The following is a 21,429-nucleotide window of genomic DNA, read 5'->3' as shown; positions in this document are numbered from 1 at the left end:
CCAACCCTGCGGAGACCGCGGAAACACTCAAAGTTCAATAAAAGACTTTGTACTAGCAATAAAGCACTTTATTGATGTTGTGCAGACGTTAACCCAACTCTGTAAATTTCCTAATAACATCATGGCAACAGGCCCCACCCCACAACACATGCATGTAACCCGCAAATAACACACTAGACACCAGTGTTAGGTGGGAAAAAATTGCTGCAGGTTTATTACATACAACATATGTAATCATATTGGGTTAGCTTACGGGCGATCCAAGGGCAGGCCGCATTCTCGCCACCTGCCCGCCTGCTGAGCCAAGCAGCACCATGGCGAACCACCTATACATTCTGGTATTACTGATTATACTCACGCCCCTGTTAGACGGACCGGGAGGGTCGGCCGAGGATAAGGGGAGAGGTCTCCGGGGAGAGCCGTCTCCGACGATCGTACAGACAAGTAACTTCCCCCCCCACAGACGGACACCACACAAGGGCAAAGTTCAACGATACTTTTATAGGCAATTCTTTAAGTACGATAGAATGGTACAAGGAGGTCTGGACTCAGGGGTCCCCTCGATTCTGGTCTCTGGTTAGGGAGAAGGGTAGCGGGACAGTCTTGTTACCAAAAGATGGAAATAGCTCTCAATCCTCGAGCTCGGCGTTCTAGATGATCGGGCCGCGGCGGAGCCAGCAGGTCCCGAGATGGACGGAGGAAGCGACGGTCCGCGGCGGAGCCAGCAGGTCCCGATGAAGATGGTAGTTACAAACGGTCCGCGGCCACGCCAGCAGGTCCCGACGACGATGAAGGATTACGAAGGTTACGAAGGTTGCGGCAGCGCCAGCAGGCAGGACGATGAAGCGCAAGGCAGAGCTACGGCAGCGCCAGTAGTCCGTCAAGGATGAGTTCTTCTCTGCGTCTCTCGACTCCAGGATACAACTGCCTTCCTGCTCTGGAGCTGCCCCAGTTATAGGGCTGGTGCCCTTTGATGTCCGGACCCTCGCACTTGGAGGTCGGGAGGTCCGGGATGAGGGAGTCCAGACACCCAGCAGGGGGGTGGAGCCAGCGCCCGGGGAGGCGATGGGCGAGCGGCACTTGGCGGGGGAGAGCCATCGACGCCTCTTTCTCCCATTGACTTGCCAAGTAGCCCGCTCACCTCCTGGGTGGATGGTGGTGCCGGGATGTCTGAGGCCTGGCTAGGCCCAGGGTTGAGGTCGATCGGGGGCCAGGCGGCCTCGTGGTGGAGTGTCCAAGATGGCGCCCAGGCTGGGCGCGCGGGCCAGTAGTGGGTCGGGCCCACGAGGTCGATATGTTCAGGTGCAGGGGCCCCGGAGGGGACGGAAGACGGGCAGTGGTGGTGTGTGGCACTTGTGTGACCGGGCTCGGGCCTGGTCCGGCCGAGGGGGGAGCGGCCCTTCATGTGGCCTGTCCAACATGCGTCCCCCCCAGCTGAAGGCGGGGAGAGTCACCCATCCTCTTGGGGACTCTCTTCGTCGAGGCGGAAAAACCGGGACAGGCCATCCGCGTTGGCGTGATCTGGCCCAGGCCGGTGCTCAACAGTGAAGTCCATCCCTTGTAGGGAGATGGACCAACGTAGTAGTTTCGGGTTTTCCCCCCGCATCTGCATCAGCCACTGCAGGGGTCGATGGTCGGTCTGCACCCGAAAGTGTGTGCCAAAGAGGTAGGGCCGGAGCTTTTTGAGGGCCCATACCACAGCGAAGGCCTCCCTCTCTATGGTGCTCCAGCGTTGTTCTCGGGGTAGGAGTCGCCTGCTGATGAAGGCCACTGGCTGATCAAGGCCTTCGGTGTTCACTTGAGACAGGACTGCCCCAATGCCATGGTCGGAGGCATCCGTCTGGACGACGAACTCCCGGCTGTAGTCGGGGACCTGGAGCACAGGGGCGGAGCACATGGCGGCCTTCAATTGTTCGAAGGCTGTTTGACAATCTGGGGTCCAGTTGACTTTCTTGGGTTGATTTTTGGACGTGAGTTCTGTGAGGGGCCCCACTATGGTACCATAGTCTTTCACGAACCTTCGGTAATAGCCCGTGAGGCCCAGGAAGGCGCGTACCTCGGTCTGGGTGATGGGGGGCTGCCAGGACTGGATGGCGGCAATCTTGAGCTGCAGAGGGGCCACCAGGCCGCTTCCCACCTGGTGTCCGAGGTAGGTTACGGACCCCTGACCAATTTGGCATTTGCTGGCCTTGATCGTGAGGCCAGCCCGCTGGAGGGCCTGTAGCACCGCTCGGAGGTGGTGGAGGTGCTCGGGCCAATGGTGGCTGTATACAGCGATGTCGTCTAGGTAGGCGGCGCTGAATCCTTCGAGCCCTGCCAGGACCTGATTGACGAGCCGCTGAAATGTTGCTGGAGCATTCTTCATGCCGAAGGGCATGACCTTGAAATGGTAATGGCCATCAGGGGTGGAAAAGGCAGAACGTTCTTGGGCCCGGGGTGTGAGGCCGATCTGCCAGTAGCCCGCCGTCAGGTCGAAAATACTGAGGTAGCGGGCAGCTCCCATGCGGTCGATTAGTTCGTCTGCCCGGGGGATGGGATGTGCGTCTGTTCTGGTGACCGCATTCAAGCCCCGGTAGTCGACGCAGAACCGGAGTTCTGGTGTGGCGCCGGGAGCGGCTGCTTTGGGGACCAGCACTACAGGGCTGGCCCAGGGGCTGTCTGAGGGCTCGATGACCCCGAGCGTGAGCATTTTGGTTACTTCTTCCTGGATGCAGGCCCGTACCCGATCTGGCACGCGGTAGGCCCGGTGGCGGATAGGGGGGCTGTCCCCCGTGTCCACGTCGTGCACACACCAGGAAGTGACACCTGGGGTGAGGGAAAACAGGCTGGCGAACTGCAACAGAAGGTCTCGACACTCCTGGCGTTGTTCCCGGGTGAGGGCCTCCGAGAGTCGGACCCCATCCACGGAGCCGTCTTTCTCCCGAGTCCGTAGGAGGTCAGGGAGGGGCTCGGAGTCTTCTTCGGCCCCATTGTCTGTGGCCATCAGGAGGCTGAGTTCTGAACGCACAAAGTGGGGTTTCAGTCTATTAGCGTGGAGGACCCGGAGGGGGTTCCGGGAAGATTCCATGTCGATGAGATAGGTGGCAGGACCCTTGCGCTCGACTACTTTGAAGGGCCCCGTCCACTTGTCTTGCAGGGCGCAGGGTTCGGTGGGGGACATCACCCATACCTGTTGCCCAGGTTCAAATTCGATGGAGGAGGCATTCCGGTCATACCACTTTTTCATGTCCTCTTGACTGGCCTCTAGGTTGGCTTTTGCCAGCTCTCTGAACCGCCGGGTCTGGTTGCGGAGGGTTAGGAGGTACCTGAAGACATCTGGGGGGTTCTTTAGAGGGGGCATCTCCCAGCCTTCCTTGACTAGGCTGAGCGGCCCCCGTACTGGATGTCCATACAGCAGTTCAAACGGGCTGAAGCCGAGGGACTTCTGGGGGACCTCTCGATATGCGAAGAGGAGGCACGGCAGCAGCACATCCCACTGGCGACGGAGGGGCTCTTCCAACCCCCCAATCATCCCTTTGAGCGTGCGGTTGAACCGCTCAACGAGTCCGTTTCCTTGAGGGTGATAGGGGGTCGTGAATTGGTAGGTAACCCCACACTGTTGCCAGAGGGACTTCATATACTTGGAAATAAAGTTCGTGCCTCTGTCGCTGACGACTTCTCGGGGGAAGCCCACACGGGAGAAGATTCCCATCAGAGCCCGGCCGACTACCGGGGCTGTCACAGTTCGCAGGGGAACAGCCTCGGGGTAGCGGGTGGCGTGGTCCACGAGCACCAGGATGAACCGATGGCCTTGTTTTGTACGTGGGTCCAGGGGCCCCACAATGTCTATCCCGACCCTCTCGAACGGGGTGGTGACCACGGGAAAAGGTTGCAGGGGGGCTTTTAGTTTGCGACCGCTCTTTCCACTGGCTTGGCACGTGGGGCAAGATCGGCAATGCTGGTGTACATCGTTCCTCATTTTGGGCCAGAAGAAGTGGGTCACCAGGCGGCTGTAGGTTTTATCTTGACCCAGGTGTCCAGCCAGGGGGACATCGTGGGCCAGGTTTAGCAGAAAGTCTCTAAAAAGGAGGGGCACCACTAGCACTCGGCTGGCCCCCAACTCCGCGATTCTTTGTTCACTGTACAGCAGATCATTGTCCCAGTAGATCCAATGTGTTCCGGAGGTATCCCCTGCGCTTTGGGCGAGGGCTTGTTGGCGGAGTCCCTCGAGGGAGGGACAGGTCTTCTGTTCTTGGCGAAACTGTTCTTGCGTGGGCCCCCCCTCTTGAGGCCACTGGTCGAGGTTAGCGAGGTCTGGAGGTTGAGCTGGTTCTGGGGGGACGTCACGGTCGGTGGTTTCGACTGGGGCGACCGGAGGCGGAGGCGCCGGCCATTCGGGTTCCTCGGGTCGGGGTTTGGCACGGGCGGCCATGGACCGGGTGGTGACGCACGCCCAGTCCGGGATGCCTAACATCCCCAGGTGTTCTCTTCGTTCTACGGCTGCCCACGGAGAGCTTTCAAGGTCATTCCCCAGGAGGCAGTCTACGGGGGCATCGTCTTGGACCGTTACTTTCAACATGCCGGAGACCCCTCCCCATTCGAAAGGGACGCAGGCCATCCGACACAGACTTTCCGAGTTATCGGCTGAACGGACAGGGCAGAGAATGTTTGGTAGGAACTGTTCTGGGGCCACCAGGTGACAGCGGACGGCTGTCACACTGGCCCCGGTGTCACGGAGGGCTTCGGCCCGGCGTCCATTGAAGCTCACCCATTGGCTGTACTTCTGGGTGTTAGCGGGTAGGGGGACCCGCGGGACCATGTCTTTCCTCCCTAAGCAGGCTAGAGCCATGGCGGCTGGCTCCCATTCTTGATGCTCTTGCTCATATTCTTCTTGTTCCTCTGAGATCTGTTCCTCCCCCAGAGCAGCAGCGGCTACTTGGCGGGGTCTTGGGCTCTGATACTGGGGGCAGTTTGGGTCGTTTGCATAGTGGCCGACTCGTTGGCATCGATGGCACGTAACATTGGCTCGATATCCCGGTCGCGCCGGGGTGCTGCCCCGGTTGGCCGGGGGGGTGGTGCTGGTAGCGGGGGCGACCGGAGCGTTGTCTCTTCCGCGTCCTTGGCCTCCTCCTCCTCCTCGGGGACGGTGCTGACCGTTGTTGTTCCGACTCTGTTCATAGAACCCATTTCGGCCCACTCTGGTGATTTCCCACCGGTCAGCCTCGGCTGCGAGCTGCCGGGGATCGGTCAATTTGCTGTCGAGGAGGTGCTGGCGGAGCTCAATGAAGCAATTGTTCGATAGATGCTCCCATACCATGAGATTGAAGAGTTGTTCGTAAGTTGTGACCTTGCTTCCTTTGATCCAGCCCTCGAAGGCTCGGCTAAAATAGTTTACATAGTCCACCCAAGTTGTACCCGGGATGCGGGTGCAGTCTCGGAACCTCTGACGGTACATCTCGGGTGTGAGGCCATAGCGGGTGAGGAGTGCAGCTTTCATATGGTCATAGGAGGTCATCTGGTGGTCCGGGAGCTGTAGCAGGGCGTCGCGGCCCTCATTGAGGAATCTCCCCCATAGACCGGCTCCCCAGTCGCTTCTATCGATCCGGTGGGCGGTCATAGCGATTTCGTAGGCCTTAAACCATTGCTGGATGTCGTCCTCTCGGAAGTATTCTCGAACGACATCCTTGGGGATGTGTACCTTTTTCTCTGTTGCCCCTGGGGTGTGGGGTTGCTCGGGCACCCCTACTTCTTTATTCTGCTTGCGTAAGTCGATCTCAGCTAATTTTCGCTTGTGTTCATATGCCAGTTTCTTTTCCTCGAGCTCCCTTTGTCTCTGTTTTTCCTCTCTTTCTTCTCGGAGACGCAGGTGCTCTAAGTTTATTTTTTGTTCGGCCAACTTAAGTTCAACATCCATTTTGAGCCGGGCCATTTCTAGCTCGTGTAGTCGGGTTTTTTCTCGTTCCTGGATCTCGTCTTGCGAGAGACCCGTTCTTCGCTCCTCAGGGGCCGTGGTGTTTTTCTCTATTGCTGCGATGTTTTGGTCGGGGGTTCCGGCAGCCCCGGTTTCTGCCCAAGACTCTAGGGCATGCTTGAAATCGTCTTTGGTACTTAGACCGGTGGTAGCGATACCTAGTTCGATGCAGAATTGTTTTAATTCACGATGGCTGTACTCGTCCAATTTCTCCATCTGAAATTTCTCGGTGGATCCGCTTTCTTTGTTTGACATCGTGATTTCGTCATGGGGTGAGCTACCTTCTGTACGATTATGCGGTGATTCGAATCCCACCGCTGCCACCAATGTTAGACGGACCGGGAGGGTCGGCCGAGGATAAGGGGAGAGGTCTCCGGGGAGAGCCGTCTCCGACGATCGTACAGACAAGTAACTTCCCCCCCCACAGACGGACACCACACAAGGGCAAAGTTCAACGATACTTTTATAGGCAATTCTTTAAGTACGATAGAATGGTACAAGGAGGTCTGGACTCAGGGGTCCCCTCGATTCTGGTCTCTGGTTAGGGAGAAGGGTAGCGGGACAGTCTTGTTACCAAAAGATGGAAATAGCTCTCAATCCTCGAGCTCGGCGTTCTAGATGATCGGGCCGCGGCGGAGCCAGCAGGTCCCGAGATGGACGGAGGAAGCGACGGTCCGCGGCGGAGCCAGCAGGTCCCGATGAAGATGGTAGTTACAAACGGTCCGCGGCCACGCCAGCAGGTCCCGACGACGATGAAGGATTACGAAGGTTACGAAGGTTGCGGCAGCGCCAGCAGGCAGGACGATGAAGCGCAAGGCAGAGCTACGGCAGCGCCAGTAGTCCGTCAAGGATGAGTTCTTCTCTGCGTCTCTCGACTCCAGGATACAACTGCCTTCCTGCTCTGGAGCTGCCCCAGTTATAGGGCTGGTGCCCTTTGATGTCCGGACCCTCGCACTTGGAGGTCGGGAGGTCCGGGATGAGGGAGTCCAGACACCCAGCAGGGGGGTGGAGCCAGCGCCCGGGGAGGCGATGGGCGAGCGGCACTTGGCGGGGGAGAGCCATCGACGCCTCTTCCTCCCATTGACTTGCCAAGTAGCCCGCTCACCTCCTGGGTGGATGGTGGTGCCGGGATGTCTGAGGCCTGGCTAGGCCCAGGGTTGAGGTCGATCGGGGGCCAGGCGGCCTCGTGGTGGAGTGTCCAAGATGGCGCCCAGGCTGGGCGCGCGGGCCAGTAGTGGGTCGGGCCCACGAGGTCGATATGTTCAGGTGCAGGGGCCCCGGAGGGGACGGAAGACGGGCAGTGGTGGTGTGTGGCACTTGTGTGACCGGGCTCGGGCCTGGTCGGGCCGAGGGGGGAGCGGCCCTTCATGTGGCCTGTCCAACAGCCCCTTACGGGGCGGAGCGTAGCTAGGCAAGCCCCCGGTTGCACAGCCCACAACCGCCCGAAGGACTACTGGGGCGCCGACACAAGTGCCAGGAACCTCCCCTGAGGCCCCTGGTGTTAGGCTCTGGCACCCCTATGTGCCCACAGAGGTATCCTTCTGCACATTTCTGCTTCCAGATCGCCCAGTAACTCTGCCACAGCCAAGGGCGGTGGCAACCGTCGCCGCCCAGGCCCCCCACTACCCTAGCTTCCTATTTTACCTCAACCCTTCAACTAAAATGCCTCCTGTATGTTTAGGAGAAAAGGTCCACCACCCACAGGCGAGAGGTGATACCCGTCCACCTCAAAGGGGGCCCCTGGTCCTATCCTATAAGGCCTCCTGTACGTCTAACCGGGCAAGACCCTCCCTGCTGGCGAGGGTGAACCCCAACAGCTTAATAGTAACCTTAGACCCTTTCCTGAAACAATTCCTGCCTACTGGGACCCAGGCCCCATTGCTCTGTGAATTTGCGCATGGGGCTGTTGACGCGTCTCTTAGACCGATCTGACGCCTAGCAGGATATGGCGCCATGCCACACCCTACGCGGCACGATCTCTGACCGCCCTACCGCACCCAGCCCCCTGCGCTTGCTGACTTCCCCTAGATCAGATTTCATCCTGTGCAGCAGGAGTCCTTCCTCAAGTAGTGAGGTCGTAACCCCCCAGCTGTATCACCAAAAAATTGGGGGGGGGGGCTCCCCGAGAAGCTAACAAATGCTTGAGTCTGTTCGAGAGGCTGAAACAACGCAAGCCTGGGAAACCCAACCCCACAAACACTGTCTGTGAAAGTCCCTGCATCCAGTTCCTGATCGATGCCCAACGGGCTAACCTGGAGATGGCCGCGTGTCCAAAGACCCACACTCTGGACAGCACTGAACCGCCCCGGGGGTGGAGTATGTCCTGCCCCGCTGAATTAGAGTAACCACACACTAGACGTGCCAAATGCTCCACAAGTCTTTTGTGCTTGACACCTTGTTCCCCTACACCCTAGGACGGCAGCACAGGATGACCTCATCGGACAGCTTGGTGTGCTACCACAGACCGTAGGTCATGAGAACCTTCAGAAGCACACAAAATTGTGTGCATATTTATATAGCGCAAACTCGACCCGAAGTATTGGAGCGCTTTATATGAACACTGTATTTACATTACACATTGAGATTAAGGGATTTGCCCAGAATCACAGGATGTGGACGCAACCCCAAGGCTCGAACCCTGGTTTCCAGCACTAAAGTCGGCCGTCTAGCCCATGGACCACATCCTCTCCCCTAATTGCCAGAAGGGCATCCCCTTGTTGAGGCTAGCCCCACGGCTGCAAGGCCGGAAGACCTATCAACCTATCTACTGGTTTCGCCACTAGCTACCCTGCTGGTTGAACCTCTATGTTTTGTGGCGCGCGCGTGCCCCCGGGGCATGCTGCTCACCGGTAATGTTACCCACCGCTGGTGTATCGCCAATAGCCCCTATCTGGGTAGAAGAAATGCTAAGTGTTCCTGTTGACCGTGGGCTTAATATTCCAACCCATTCAACTGCAAAGTTTGTGACAGGCCAAGAAGTAAACATGCCCTTCAAGGTGATCTACCCGAACATTGACTATCCAGTATACTTTCCTACCGCTGGGCTGGTGACTGGTAGCAAAGGCAAACAGGAGCTGGGCATGAGATCAGTTTCCTAGGGTAAAAAAAATATATCCCGCACCATGATTCCAGGCAGTGGGTGTGCTCCATGAGACACCTCCCAGTTCGGATTGCTACCAACCCTAACGCCCCGAGTGTCAGTATGTGCATATCATTCTAGGGTGACTGAGTCCTGCTGAGCCCCCTTCCTGGATGAACCCTAGTGCAGACTGCCAGAGTCAGTGGACCCTGCAGGGTGGCCTGCCAAGCTAAGCCCACCCAGAAATTGCCTGCCAATGCGAGAGGACCAAGCATTCCTTGAACAATGCTCTCATGTCGTCTGAGGTGGGGACGCCCAATACAGGCTTCGCTGCATGGCATATTGAAAATGCTGCCCTTTTGAAAAGGTGGTACTGTCACTTCTGTGTTGGATATTGCATGAAATGTATCCTTAAACGCATAGTGGGCTCAACCGCCAATACCATTGCACTGAGCCACTCCCTCCCTCAACTGAAATCAACCATGCACCCCTGAAAACATGTAAAATGTATGTGTGTAAAATCCGCAGAAGCCTAACGGAACCATTAGAGCAGGAGGTACTAGTTAACCTGTCCCTACAGTATGCCACCCTCTAATCATTAAGAATGTCCATGGACTTTAAAACAGACATATCGACTGAAACAGATCCCTGCCGTACAAAGGCACCTGCCCTACGAGGGACCGCCAGTCAGGTGCTTTCTTTCCTGCCTTTGCCTGTGCCGGAGCTATCCGGTGCTCAGCACCGGCACTTAAATGTCAGGGCCGGGTCTATGAATCTTGACTGCTGCAGCTGCTGACTGGAAAAATAAATATAAATGTCTTTATTGTACAGCCCGCCCTCACTGCCTGGCTCCCGCTGCAGCATTTTCATATCCCGCCGCCGCCCGTCAACTCCGAGTCACTGTAGTCTCTCTCATCATCAATCATGTGTCTGTCTGTCCCTCTGTGACTGTTACCGTCACGGCGTTTGGGACCGGGTAACCGTTAGTGTTGAAACGCCGTCAGCCGCAGCTGCAACTCAACTGTGACATTGATTAGTCTGACGTCGTGAAATGCACCCAGCCCAGGCAGGCACCCTCAGCTGCCCCTGCCCAGGCCAACTCCAAAGTGATTCAAGGCAGCGAATATTTAATGAATAATATATGCATGCAGTGTGACTGTGTCTGACTCTGAGAAAAAAACTGAAGTAGTTAGCTTTCGTTTCGTTTCATCATTTTTTCATCATCATGGCCGGGCGCCTGGCGGCCGGCCGGCCAGCCGCAGAGTTGTTGATAGTTTCTGTTTGAGGCAGGTGGGCGGGCCAGGGGCATCGGAACGGAAGTTTCAGTTTAGTTGCCAGGTGGGGCCGGGCTGGAGGGGCCAAGCCGCCAAGGGCTGTGCGTGAGCGCGGAAGCGCGCGCAGATTTTTTTCATTTTGGCTTAAGCAGGCTAGCCACGCCCCGGCATAACCACCGCGCTGCACGGTTACAGCGGAAGGCGGCAGCTCCCCCAAGAGAGCAGTACTGGCCAAAGTCATCCTAAATTAGCCCGGCCCCAGCCTAGACGACGACGACGACGCTGAAGGGCAGAGCTGACCCTGGGCTGTGCAGTGCAGGTGACGTCGGTCCGTGACGGTCTGGTCACTGGTGGCCGGCACTGCTGCCAGCCAGGGGTCGGGTGCGTCACGTGTGTGTCTCCACTCAAGTTACTGGACTGAGCCTGGGCTGCTGGCGCTGGCACTGCAGACTGCGGCCTGCTGCTAGTAGCAAGCAGGCAGCACGCAGCAAAGTACAGCTGAGCTGAGCTAGCTAGCTAGCCCAGCCATAGTGGCTAGCAGCAGTGTGTCTCTGACTCTTTGCCTGCCTGCCTGCCGACCGGCCCCACCACGAATAACGGTAAGAACTGAAGATAATACAAGAAATTAAGTTAGTTAAGCTTAAGCAGAGCACCACTAATGACTTACAGTTTTTTTAAGTTAAGCTAGGTGATCCGATCAGCTCTCACACTTTGTTCAGGTTTTTTTTCATTCCGGTGGACGAGGAGGGACGGGGGGGGAGGGGGGACCGGGGGGGGGGGGGGGAGGGGGGAGGTGGGTGGTGGGGGGTGCGAGTCTGCGACAGTGCCAGAACGGAACCTAATGGATTTCTAGGTATTTTTAAAGGCAGAAATGAATCTATCGGTCTTTGATATTTGAGTTGTGCCCTGGTTGTGCCAAAGTACTGGAAATTGCTAAAGGTCAGTTGTGTTGTAATTGGAATTTGGGCCTGAAATCCTGAATCCATCGAGCCAGCCAGCTTATTGTTACTCCATTCGGTTTTCAGGATGGCGGTGGCCAACATACTGACTATCTTAAATGATAATCATTAAATTGAAATTGTTCCGATAAAGTATTTTGGCATTCAGTGCCACTCCTCGACTTGGCATGCTGTGATTGCATTGCAATAACGCAGTAATTGTTTTCAAAACTGTAGTTTTTACTTTGCATTGTTTGTTAGGCCGTGTTAACAATTTAACCACCATCCAGATAAAAGCACCTTAAGTTGTGTAGGATTCGGAATATAGAAAAGACTGGTTACTACTAAACAAATACTTCTGATGTAACCTGCAGCAGATGACCTTGCCTTTTTCCTGAAATGGCAGTTCTAAAAATGTACTGCATAGAGAGTTCCCCGTTTAGTGCAATTATGTGAATGTATGTGTGCGCCCTAACCTCAGTGACTGTCCGCACGCCGCTTGCAATTGGCCCATTCTCTGATATCATATCGTACATTACGTCTTGCTTGGCTCGATTCTGACCCTGGATTTGCATGCCAACCTCCCTGGAGAGCTCCGGGTAATATCTGCGTGACTCCTGACTGTAAGACATCATTGTCGTTCCAGGCAGGGGCTGAGCTGAGGTACTGCAGCAGTGCCAATTTAAGCTGCTTGAGGTGTGCGCTTCCGTTCCCGTAACAGTAACACTCTAACTGCCCGCCAGTTCTCTTCCATATTTAAGCCCTCCACGACAGCAGCCGGCCGCCGCACAAGCCTGGCTCAGGCGCCCGCAATCGGGTGCTACTGGTAGTGCCTACCGAGTACCGACACGTCTGACTCCCGCGGTGCGGTGCCACTGCCAGCTAGCCAGTCGCCGGGTCCTTAAATGCGCATTTGACCGGGGTGAAATTATTGCTGCGCCTATTGGCTCTCATTTAGACTAGACTAGGATTGCGGCACCATGTTAGTGCAACTGCATCATGTGCATGCCTAAACCCTGGGCCTGCACTATCCTGGCTGCCACATGACACACGGACACCCTCTGGCTTTACCAATTACCATACATGATTCGACGAAGTTTTGGGGCGCAAGACGAGAGTTGCAGTTGCTATAAATTATATGCAGAGAAAAACTCCACTGGAAACCCGGCCCAGCACGGGGGTTTTGCACTTTTGCTGCACACACCATCTGGTCATACATGTATCATCCACAGCCAGCACAGAGCAGAGGATCTATATGATACTGGGAAGGGTTAGTACGTAGGCTTGCAGTGGCCATCCAAGTAGTAACAGTGAGTCTGCCTGTCCCTCCGCTGGCCAGTACAGTAGTTTACAATACATTGACCTGTGAGCTGTGACTGAGTTCAGTATCTCCCATTCCCACGCCAGGGATCTAATGGCAGTTCCGTTCGGTCGGTGAGTTTGGGAACTTGGCTTCCGACCTCAAAAGTCCTGCTAATACCCTGCCCGCTCTCCACATGCTGCTAGTGTTCTGCAAGTGCAGCTTCCCAAGCCTACTTACCACTGTTCTATGCTCCCCAGTACTGATGCTCACTGCAGAGGGGTGCAACGTCTTTCTCTGTCCCCACTGCCTGTGCCATCCCCGGCCGCATCTCGGCTATTCGTTTGTTGTTTTTCAATTCAGTAATTTGGCGTCACAAATGCACGCTTCACCTGAATGAGGTTTTTTTGTATAATCTTTATTGGCACAGCAACATACAATATCTGTGGAAAACAGGCATGTTAAGAACAGTGTTATTATAATCCCCCACACCCTCGCTCTACCCATCTGTACCTGATCTGCATATTGGAGTAATAATACCAAGTCAGTATGTCACTAGGAAACAACTGAAAACCTGGAATGATAACTTTATATAGATGATCATGCCTTCTGTATACATCTGGGTTTTTGGGGATCCCGACATAACCACTTAAACTGGTTCTCAGAATTATATCCAAATGTCTAGCACATTATAGCATCACAGTGTAGGACCGTAAATAGCAATAATCTAGGGTGGTCTTCTTGTCTAGAATTGGATAGGTCCAGTAAGTCAGCCAGCAGTGAAGCCCACGCCTGTAGATCATCTTCCAGCTTTGTATCCCTCCTGCATTTGCACGAATACCCCTCATCAGCCGTCATTCACACTCCGTCACTGATAGCAGCACGTTCATGAAGAGAGAATGATCTTCAATTACTCAACCCTCACTATTGCCACTATTTAAAGAAAAAAGCCTCAGGAAGTCACATTAACAGTCCCAGCATACACATGGTGCAGCTGAGTAATCACAGTCATTTGTGAGCTGTTTCTTTGTGAAATAAATGAACACAGAAGGATTCTTGTGACCAGCTACATTACTGGTTTTAGATAATTTATTCCAAACTTGTGCTTTAAATGGACATTGGCTTTAGTCTTTTTCAAAATGGTTCACGGGGAACCTCCTATCAAAACCTTACGAAGGCTCCCTTTCTGAAATTCATATCAGGTATTCTATTTGACCTTTAGCAGTGCCACTTGAAGATGGGGGTGAAGCTAATAAAGTAAGTGGGTGGAGCTAGCGGAGGGAGTGGGTGGAGCCAAAAAAGTGGGCGTGGCCTCCGACAAAAATTTCAGCACCTGCACTTCATATTTTACAAATTAAGCACTGCCTTTGCCTAATTCTCCCGTCAGTGACCTGGCTTGAAATTATTAACAAAAACGCCAAGGGTCCTGGAAGGGAGTCATATCAACTGTAACAGCTCAACACGGTGCAAAGACTCCTGCTAAGAGGGAACCTCAAATAAGGTGCTGCCTTTATCTGTCTTCCTATAACCTACTCCTCATGCCTTCTTAATCACACCCAGGCACTCCTCGCCCCTTTACCTCACTCGTACAGGTTTTTTCATCTCTCCTTTCTTCTTCTTTCACTATTCTTTCTTCTGTCTCCGTCTCCCTCTTCCCTATTTTGTGTTTTTCTGTCTCTTGCTTTGGAGCAAAATCTGCATGTTGAGGAAAAATAGGTCCATGTCTCCACAAATGAGTGCCAGTGAAGCCCACCTGCAACCACCGTCTCAAATTAAGCCCTCAGTATAGCACAGCTTTATTTATCTATATATACTTACCTTGTCGAGATCTGATCAATATTTTTGCTACAATACTGTTGCAGCACAGTAAGGAGAGCCTTACACAATGGAGGGAAGGCCACACTGATTTTGTTTGATCTATCAGCTGCCTTCGATACTTTACACCACACCATTCTGGAGCACAGACTAGCAGAAATTGGGGTGCAGGGAGCGCCTCTCCACCTGCTAAAATCTTTCCAGGAAGATGGGATGCAGTTTGTGGCTGTGGGCCTGTTTAAATCGGATCCTTGTCGGCTCGCCTGTGGAGTGCCACAGTGCTCCTGAATTAACCCAGCTCTTTTTAATATCTATACTGGGCTCTGGCCCCAGTTATAAAAGCTTTTGGCTCTGAATGCTGATGATACACAGATAGTTGTATCACTTAGGAACCAGCCACATTCCGCTAGCAAGCAGTTTCATGACTGCATGCTTGCCGCAAGCTCATGGATGAGCGCTAAAAGTCTGAAGCTTAATTCTAGCAAAACGGATGTGGTCCTCTCTGGAAATGATCCCTTTTTTTGGTCCCCAGATTGGTGGGCAACGAATCTTGGTGAGCTACCAGTACTGGGAGGAAAGGTCAAAAATCTGGGGGTAATTATAGATAATGAACTCACTTTTGTGGAGCAGGTTAACGCCCTTACAGGCACACGCATCAGTGTTGGCTTTTGCGATTCCTCAATTGCGATTTTTAAGGCATCACATTTAAGGAATCGCAAAAGCCTATGCAGGTAGAAATTGCTTAAAAAATAGCGATTTCTGAACATTCCTTAATTGTGACTCGAAAATTGCGAATCGCAATTAAGGAATACCTCCCCATTCATTCCTATGGGCCTAGAGGCCCATAGGAATGAATGGGAAGACAGTCTAAATTTGCGAATTTCAATTAGAGAATCAGAAATTGAGAATGCAATTTGAAGGGTGTCAGGTTGTCAAAAGGACACCCTGTTGCACCCCTAAAATTGATCTGTGCACATATGTTGCGCACACACATGCCCTAAGGGCATGTGTGTGAACAACATAAAACTTTGAAAAATGCACAAAAGTGCTTTTTTCAAGGTTTTTGCAAATTACCATGAAGTTCAACTTCATGGTAATTTGCTACTCCTATTAGCGAAACGCTAATTTTTTTACTTTGATGCATTGCATTTAAGGAATCTCAATTTGGGATTCCTTAAAAGCAATCGCAATTTAAGGAATCTCAATTTAGATTCTGAGAATCTGCCCGTTTGCGACCGGTTTTTAGCTTGATGCATGTGGCTGTTAAATCTTCTACTTTTCTCATTCTGAGGAAAATTAGAAATTTCCTGCTGTATATCCCAGTAAGATTTCAACAACTGGTCATGTCAGCTTTGATATTGGGCATATTAAATAACTGTAATTGCCTCTATCTTAATCTATGGGCTCAGCATTTTAGGAAACTCCAGGTGCTGCAAAATGCAGCCGCAAGAGTGCTCTCCCGTACACCAAAGTACGTATCTGTTACGAAAACCATCAAACAATTACAGCATTGCCAGTGAAGGAGAGGGTTCATTTTAAAGCATTGTGCATTGCGTATAAAGCACTATACAAACAAGGACCACGAGAACTAAGCCAGAAATTCAGCAGAGCACTTAGATCATCTAATTTCAGCACTTTGGTGGTACCTTCATTTAAAAGAACGAACTGGGGTTGCAGAAGTTTCCATCTGAGTACCATAAAAATATGGAATAAACTCCCAACCTCCATCCGATCAGCTTCTTCCTTACTTAACTTCAGGTGAGAGCTGAAAACTTGGCTTTTTAGTGCTTCAGATTTCTGGTGAGATACCAGCCCTTCCTTGGTTTGATCAGTAGGTCAGTGCCAGGACACCATTTGGTAACAGAGGGGCATATGTATCAAGCCCTTTTCCCATTCGCAAACAGGCCGATTCTCAGAATTGGCCCATTTGCGAACGGGAAAAAGCCTTTTGGGATATATCATCCCAATAGCTTGGGAATTTTTAAACAGAACGATCTTTTCAGGTATTCTCCAAAAACAACACCTCCAAGACTATGCCTTCCCCACATGGAGTTCCACAGGGGTCTATCCTTAGCCCACTCTTATTCAATATTTACATCACCCCGCTAGCGAGTATTGCAGAGAAATTTGGCCTCACTATTTTTTCATATGCAGATGATACTCAATTAGTATTCTCCTTATCAACTACTGATAATAGCAACACCTCCTCCCTACGTTTAGGGCTTCAGCATATAGCTAAGTGGATGCATTCCAAGAAGTTAAAACTTAATGGTGACAAAACGGAACTATTAATCTTTGGAGAGCACAAAGAGCTTTGGGGACAAACACACTGGCCAACAGAAATGGGTCCCCCGCCAATAGCAGTTCCCTCAGCTAGGAATTTGGGAATATTGATTGACAATAAATTGACTATGCGTGATCACGTAGCCAAAACAGCGTCAGTCTGCTTCGCCATTTTAAAATGGTTAAGAAAAATCCTATGGCAACTTCCTGTAGGCGCACAAAGAACGGTAGTGCAGGCCCTGATTGGGTCAAGGATGGATTATGGGAACATTCTTCTCCTTGGTTCCAACAAAGAGATCTTACGACGTCTACAGGTCGTACAAAATGCGACAGCAAGGATACTATTGAATCTACCAAGGAGGGCGCATGTCTCTAAACATCTTCGCAATCTCCATTGGCTCAAAATAGCCAACAGAACGAAGTTCAAAGCACTATGTTATATGTTTAAGATAAACACTGGAGAAGCACCAGTGTATCTATGCAAACTGGTCCAAAAATACATCCCTACCCGTAATCTCAGATCAACCCACTTAGCGAAATTCGTGGTTCCGAGAGTTAAACGAGCACGAATGGGCAGACGCTCCTTCGGATATCTGGCACCAACTCTATGGAACTCTATTCCACTAAAATTACGACTGGAACCAAACTTCAGAACCTTTTGAAAAAATATCAAGGCATGGCTATTCGACCAAGATTAAGACTCTGTTCTACTCCACACGGTACTGAATGACTTCCAAGGCGCGGGGAAACCCTCTGGGTAGCTGTTGCGCCATACAAATGGATTAAATAAAATAAAAATAAATAAATAGGCCATCGCAAAATAGGGAATAACAAAATTTGCAGTTCCCTAGTTTGCGAATGCAATTTTGGAAGCACCCAAGTTGTGCAAATTTTCCATAAGAAATCACAAATTACCACCACATTCAAGTTGGTGGTAATTTGCGATTTTCTAGAGAAATTCACTTTTTAGCATTTTTCAAAGTGTCATGTAGCACACATACATGCCCTTAGGGCATGTATGTGCACCACATGTGCACACATGCATATTTCAGGGGTGCAACAGGGTGTCCTTTTTGATACCCTTGCACCCTTGAAATTGCATTCGCAATTTGGGAGTGCCTTATGAGTACTCGCAAATTGAGAATGTCTTCCCGTTCATTCCTATGGGCCTCTAGGCCCATGGGAATGAATGGGAAAGTATTCCTTAATTTAGAATCACAATTTGTGATTCACAATTAAGGAGTATGTAGGAATCGCAATTACTCCACGCCACACTACTCCACTGCACTCTACAGCACTCTACAACATTCTATGTAACTTTCTTTCCTCTCCACTCTACTACACTCCATGCCACTTTACTCCGCTCTGCGCCACTCCACACTGTGCCACTCCACTCTGACACTTCACTCGACTTTACCATGCTTGACTCTACAACAATTTACTCCACTATAATACATTTTACTCCACTCTCCACTACTGCACTCTACTTCCCTCTACTCTATGCCCAGCCACTTCACTCCACTTTATGCCATTCTAGGCCACTCTACTCTGACATTCTACTCCATATCATTCTACACCACACCACTCTACTTTACAACATTTTACGCCACTTCACTCTATCCCACTCCACTCCACTCCAAGACCCTCTATGAAACTCTGTTCCGCTCTTTGCCACTCCACTCTACAGCTTTCTACAGCTTTCTACTCCATGCCACTCAATGCCATGCCACTCTATGCCATGCCACTCTATACCATGCCACTCTATGCCATGCCACTCTATTTTACAACACTTTACTCCACTTCACTCTAGGCCACTCTACTCCTCTCAAGGACACTACGCTCTACGACACTCTTAGCTGCTCCACTCTACTACTCTCCATGCCACTTTACTCCACTCTATGCCACGCCACTCCACTCTACGACACTTTACTCCAATCTAAGACACTTCACTCCACTCTACGTTACACCACTCTACGCACCTCAACTAAATGCCCCTCCACTCCACTTTATGCCATTCTAGGCCACTCTACTCTACAACACTCTGCCCCATGCCACTCAGTGCTACACCACTCTACTTTTCACTCCTTTACGCCACTTCACTCTAGCCCACCCTACTTCTCTCCATATATATATATTGTATATATACTGTGGCAGGATGAGGACAGGAGGTGAACCATCTCCAGCAGGTCAATTAATAGCAGAGCAAAGTCAGGGATGCCCCCTGCTGCCTTTGAATTTTTTCTTTGTGCCCTATTTGTGCAGCAGCTGAGGCACAGGTGAGATACTGTGGGTGTCCGGGTGGAAGAAAAGGTGTATGTCAACTCGCAGTGTGCAGACCATGGGCCCGATTCACAGAACTAACTCAAGACACAATCCTAAACTTACTACTTTTTGTATTCACAGAAGTTAGGATTTTGTCTTAAGTCTGTCTTAAGTTAGTTCTGTGAATCGGCCCCGATGTTCTGCCATGCATTGAAAATCATGCAATGGTTCACCACTGATGCTAGAGAGCATGCCACAGGTGGGACTAGAGTCAGGGGTTGTGCAGGTAATCTGCAGTAAATCAGTGGTGCATGTATATCTGTTGTTGGGTGCAGAGACACATGTCATCCCTGATGCTAATTATGAACATGAGGTACTACAGGAGATTATAATGTCCAAAGCCTGGTGACCCACAAAAAAAGTCAGATACCTCCATGACTTATGTTTTAATTAAAACATAAATCCAAAGACTGTGTCACTAACAATGAAATATTTGAAATTATTTCCATACAATGTTAGGAATGACGTAGATATACAAGATTATGGGCCAGATGTAGGAGCCTTAATACCGGTCGGAAACGGCCGATTTCTGCTGTTTCCGACTGATATTTGGCTTTTGAGATGTAGGGGCCATCTGATTTACAGAATCGGTAAATATACAGAATCGGTAAAATACCGAATCGGTAAATGTACAGATTCTGTAAATCAAAATGTAAGTGGCACTTCACAGAGTGCCACAGGCCCTTTAGGAGTCGGTATTTACCACCCAATCCTATTGGGTGGTAAAATACCGAATTCAGGTGTGCATGTACATCTGTGCATGCACACCTGTGCCATGTGACACACAGGCATGCCCTTAGGGCATGTATGTGTGCCACATGTCACACAAGCCTGTACTCAGGGTGCTAGAGGGTGTCAAAGTGACACCCCCTGCACCCTTGCAGGATTCGGTATTTACCGATTCGATAAATACCGAATCGGTATTTCCCATTGATTCCTATGGGCTTCAAGGCCCATAGGAATCAATGGGCAATACCGATTCGGTATTTACCGAATCGGTAAATACCGAATCTTACAGATTTAGTAATTGTGTTTTAAAAATTACCTACATCTGCCTCCTTCTAATTTACTGATTCATAAATACCGAATCGGTAAAATTCGGTATTTATGAATCTGTAAATTAGATTTACCTACATCTAGCCCAAAATTGCTTCACAGGAATAATGTGCAACTTGGTTTGTGTAGTTAAAATAGCAGGAGGAAGAGAAAGGTAATAACTCCTAAGTATACCACTGCTTTTAACCAAAAGTACGTGTGCGGTGTCCTGCGCACTCGCATAGTGGATTAAACAGTGGTGTTCCACGCAGTCACAAAGTGGATTTGTATGATGTAACTCCTAGAGTGGAGGACCATATTGACAAATTCTGCCTTGAAAAAGCAGCTTGTGGTCGCAACGTTGTTTGCTTAATTGGAGAGTGAACTCCTGCATGAGATACATGAACAAAGATAGGCGTTCAACGTGCTGAAAGGGTTAAAACGGACAACTAATTAAGGTCATAGGTGAAATAAAATATTATAAGTATCGCTCCAGATGTTGTTGATGCCCACGTGATGCTGTTGTTGATGTAAACTGTGCAAAATGGGACGAGGGGTGTTTATTTACTTTGGCACGTGTACTGTTAAAGTTGCTTGGTAAGTGAAATGTTTTGAAAAAATGAACTGACAACATCATAACACAACAGGAGATTGAAATAAATACTGCAACCATATCATGACACATCAATGTATTACATGGAAGAGATCCTGGGGGTCACATTTGTCCATCCGACAGCCAGAGGGTCTCCCATTCCAGTACCTTGAAGCCTACACAATCTTTCTATGAAAGGCTGGACTGTGTATTAGGACAACAGAACATCTTTTTATTTATTTTTGATTTTTGATTTATTTATTTACTTGAGTTTTATATAGCGCTGGCTAGACCCGGAGGTATCAGAGCGCTTTCACAAGTTACAAAAGTTTCACAGTAGTTACTGTGGAATTTTAGTTTGCGATCTGAACATCATCTGCGCCAGCTTGTCACCTATGTACTACGTGCACGGCAGCCATTTTAGATATCATGGTCTCCCTGTCCACGATCGATCGCCAGCGCGCCCCTCTGACCCAGCAAGCATCCTCCGCGCACCCTGGCTCCCCCTCCCTCCTCCTTATGAGCATGACCCTACTGCATGACCCTGTCCTTGGGAGTCACGCCAGCGCCTGACCAACACCTCCTCTCCTCCCATGAATGCCCCTCTGTTGATAAACCTCCCCTCTGCACTGGATTGTCCACGCAACATGAATACCACTCCATTGATGGCCCCTCACCCCGTGTACGACTGTCCACACAGGTCCGAGGCCATTGCCCAAGCCGGGAGATATCATTCACTGCCCCTTATTGTATGAGGTCGCTCTCCTTCAAAGGACCCTCTATTGATCCAGGCCTCCCCACCCCCTGTGATATGATCAGGCGCACACATCCTAAGACTCGA

Source organism: Lissotriton vulgaris, unplaced genomic scaffold (genome assembly GCF_964263255.1).
Source record: "Lissotriton vulgaris unplaced genomic scaffold, aLisVul1.2 SCAFFOLD_4605, whole genome shotgun sequence".
In the NCBI taxonomy this organism is placed as follows: Eukaryota; Metazoa; Chordata; class Amphibia; order Caudata; family Salamandridae; genus Lissotriton; species Lissotriton vulgaris.
This window is presented reverse-complemented; position numbering follows the sequence as displayed.